This window comes from Galeopterus variegatus, unplaced genomic scaffold (assembly GCF_000696425.1).
Source record: "Galeopterus variegatus unplaced genomic scaffold, G_variegatus-3.0.2 Scaffold336, whole genome shotgun sequence".
Classification (NCBI taxonomy): domain Eukaryota; kingdom Metazoa; phylum Chordata; class Mammalia; order Dermoptera; family Cynocephalidae; genus Galeopterus; species Galeopterus variegatus.
Genome location: NW_007726447.1, coordinates 719,936 through 724,102, shown reverse-complemented (window position 1 = coordinate 724,102; position 4,167 = coordinate 719,936). Strand labels below are relative to the sequence as shown.

Below are 4,167 nucleotides of genomic sequence, written 5' to 3'. Positions count from 1 at the left end.
GGTTCCCGCTCACTGGCTGAGCGCGGTGTGGGCGCGACACCAAGGGTTGCGATCCCATTGCTGGTCAGTAAAAAAGACAAAAAGGAAAAAAAAAGTGTCAACAGGTAGTCAGAAAGATACGTGAAGATGAATTGAGTGATATGAAGGATTATCTTTCCCAATGTCAGCAAGAACAAGAGTCTTTCGTGGATTATAAGTCATTGAAAGAAAACCTTGCAAGATGTTGGACCCTTACTCAAGCAGAGAAGATGTCCTTTGAAACTCAGAAAACAACCCTTGCTACAGAAAATCAGTACTTAAGAATATCTCTAGAGAAGAAAGAAAAAGACTTATCTTCACTACAGGAAGAGTTAAGGAAACTAAGGGAACAAACAGATTAGAATATTGGAAGACAAAGGGACAAATACTGAATTAGTTATAGAAAACCAGAACCTTAAGCAGCATTTGGAAGAAGAAAAGCAGAAAACGCACAGCTTTCTGAGTCAGAGGGAGACTCTACGGGCAGAAGCAAAGATGGTAAAGAGGGGAGTAGAGAGAGAGCGACTGGTAACCATGGCGTTGAGAGGAGAGCTCCGCAAGGAACGCGCTGCTCAGTCACACGGCAACTCAGATTCTCCCCATGTACTGACTGAAAAAAAGAAATAGCAGTCTTACAGGACAGACTCACTGAGCTGGAGCGGAAGCTCAACTTTGAACAGCAGCGTTCTGATTCGTGGGAAAGACTGTATGTTGAGGCAAAAGATCAAAATGGAAAATGAGAAACTGATGGAAAAAAGAAAGGGGGCAGAGGAAACCACCGGAATAAAAATAAGCCAAAGGAAACGTTGTTGGGTTCAGTTAAGGAAACATTTGATGCCATGAAGAATTCTACCAAGGAGTTTGTGAGGCATCACAAAGAAAAAATTAAGCAGGCTAAAGAAGCTGTGAAGGAATATCTGAAAAAATTCTCAGATTCAGTTCAATCCACTTTCAGACATTTTAAAGATACCACCAAGAATATCTTTGATGAAAAGGGTAATAAAAGATTTGGTGCTCCAAAAGAAGAAGCAGCTGAAAAACCAAGAACAGTTTTTAGTGACTATTTACATCCACAGTATAAGGCACCTACACAATACCAGAAGAGTAGAGGCCCTACTGTGCGAAGAGATGGAAGGAAAGAAAAGCCAGTTCACTTTGAAGAGTTTAGAAAAGATGCAAATCCACAAAAATGCAGTTCTGAGCATGACTGTAGGGAAAATCATCCTTTTAGATAGGCTTGTTCTGGTGGATTTGAATGTGCTGGACAAGAATCCATGAGCCTTTTTAATGTTATGGTGGATCCTGTAAAGATAGACAAATTTAGACAGTTAATTGAAAGGAACGTTTTAAAAGAACTGGATGCTTTTCATCATTGGAAAGAAATTGATCAATTCAATAAGTTTTTCCTAAATGGTGTCTTTATACATGATCAGAAGCTCTTCACTGACTTTGTTAATGATGTTAAGGATTATCTTAAAGACATGAAGGAATATCAAGTAGATAACGATGGAGTGTTTGGGAAGTTGGATGGATATAGATAAGGACACTTCTTTGGTTACACTTTTTCTCCTCCATATAGATACAGTCGACCTAATAAAAAGCAATATATGGTAAATATTGAAAACTCCAGGCATCGAAAACAAGAGCAGAAGCACCTTCAGCCACATAAAAGGGAAGAGCCTGTTGACTTGTGAAGCATTTGCTGCACTCTTATGAGCTTGCTGACTTGTTCTCTTGTGAAATTTCTTGCTCATCTGAATATTGTGGAAGAAACAATGAAAGTACACCATAAGAAAAAAAACTAGTCACTTAAATGAAAAAATATTTTTTCTTATTTCTGTGGTTCTCCCCTTGACATTTTTTATTTTGTGCTTTATCTTTTTTTCCTTTACTCATTTCGCCGGTCATTTACTTATTTTTTCCCCAAATGCCAGATTATTTATTACGACTGTTATCTATGTTCTCATCGCTTATTTCTGCTTTTGTCTTTATAAACCGTGTCTACTTTTCTATCATTTAGATTTGTTTTTCATTTTCTAACCTCTTAAGACAGTGCTGGGTTCATTTATTTTCATTCTTTCATTTTAAAAACTTGGTACATCTGCATTTAAGGCTATGCGTTTTCCATGGGGCACTGCTCACAGCCCTAATACGGAGTGCTCCCATTGCACTGCTCACAGCCCTAATACGTCTTCGGTTTTTAGAAATTGTGCAACAGGGTTTATATTTGCCCTTTGACCCAGGAGTTGTTTAAGAGAAAGTTTGCAGATTTCTAGGTAGAATGGCCTTTTTGTTTCCTGATATTTTCAGTTTCTGATACTACTGCACCTGATCAGAAAATGTATCATTTTGCATTTGGGGAATGTATCGAGGCTTCCTCACATCGCCTCATGAGAAGGCACTGCACCTGCTGAGATGGAAGCGCATTCCTCACATCTACCTTACTGATGACATTGCATTGCTGGGGTCTTGGGAAGGATTACTTTTTGTTTTTGTCTGTCTTGGACTAAAAGAGGTGACACTCCCCCATTACTAGTGGGTCAGTGTCCCTCTACTCCTCCTGATGTGAGAGTGCATCTTAAAGAAAAGTCTACCTCTTGCGTCCTGCCCAGCGCTCTTCTCTGCTGCGTGTCTGCACGAGCCCCTACAGATGCCTTGCAAAGGAATGAAGGGGAGTGGCGGGAAGTGACCCCAGGCCGGAGGCAGCTGTGGGGCCTGGGGAGGCCTCAGCATGGGCCACATCGGGAAGAGCTGTCTCTTTACTCAGAAAACCCACTTGCTGTCCCTGTGACAACCTGGGCCAGAACAGCACAGGCGCCACTGGCAAGCCTCCCTCAGACACCATGACAGCCCGGCTCGACAGCCTTCTGTCGCCTTTGGTCTGGAGCTCTGGGCCATCCTGCCAGGGACAGCTGGCCAGCTGCTTGGAGGGAGGCCTGGGTAGCATGGCCACTGGGCTCCCTTCAGACCTGAGGTCTTCAAACATCGCTTCCACGTTTACTTAAAGGATGTAGGGAGACAGTGGGTTTTCTATTACTAGCAATTGAGTACTCTTCTTCACATTCAAAATGAAGCACTCATTACGTGCGATTTTCTGAACCAGCAAGCTCTGGGGCAGTGTATTAACATTAAACATTTGGGCAATAAGGTGAACCATTGATTTGAGTATGCAGGCCCTGGATGCGTGTGTTCTAGAATTTGGGGCAGCCATTGGTGCCCACTCAGGGCTGGTGGTAGGATGGTGGCATTTGAGGAAGATGGGCGTCCCTCACAGAGCAGTGTGCATCTCAGGCAGAGAACAAGTAAGAACCAGGTGCAGGTGGCTTATTTGAGGTGGTACCAGAGACAGGGGACAGGGAGTGAGGAGGGTGGGTGGAGAAGGACAAGGAGCCATGATGGGGACTGTCATTGAGCTGGTTACTGCTGGTACTCGACCCTGCTGGGCCCCCTCAGAAGCTGTGCATGATGCCACTCTGAGCAAAGGTAGGTTTGCATCATGAGAGAAGGCCTGGTGGTGTCAATTTTCTGGGCCCTTGGAGAAGGTTCCCAGTCTGGAGCAGAAAAGTGGGGCCCCCAGCAGTTCTTGGAGGTGGGGCCCTAACAGTGCCAGAGTCACCCAACTGCAGCTGATATCAGAGTGAGCCAAGGACATGTGGTCTGGAGCCCCCAACGTGGTGCTAGGGTCTGCATGCACCAGTGAGGACTGTTCTCCTGTCACCACCTGGGCCACTAAGGCTGGACAATTTTCCACTGTTCCAGTTACGTAGGAAGAGGCATGGTAACCTGGGTCAGTTGACACTGCCCTTCTAGCCTACTCCAGTGAAGTCGTGGTGCCCTTGGAGATTGGCCAGCTGGGCGGCTCAGCCCTTATCCGCCCTTCCCACTCACCACCATCTTCCACCCATGTCACCCTGATGTGTTACATTGGCTCTACTCCCGTGACTAGGTCAGGTCACAGCCAGCTTCTGCCACCAGGGCAGTGGGGGATCCCTGGTCCTGAGAACGGCCAGTGAAAGGTGGAGCACAGACGAGGGCTCCAGCAAGGGGGCCGCTCCTGCCCCTGCCTCCCACCACCATTGTGCAGGGACACAAGTGAGGGACAGGAGGCTCAGGCATGGACAGACCTCTTGGGGAGCAACCTTGGCTTGT

At 45.6% G+C, this 4,167-nt stretch overlaps 1 pseudogene; it reads left to right on the top strand.

The window, feature by feature from the left end:
- The window catches only part of LOC103586429, a 10,816-nt pseudogene extending 9,104 nt beyond the window's left edge, over window positions 1-1,712 (top strand).
- Window positions 1,713-4,167: the final 2,455 nt, after the last annotated feature.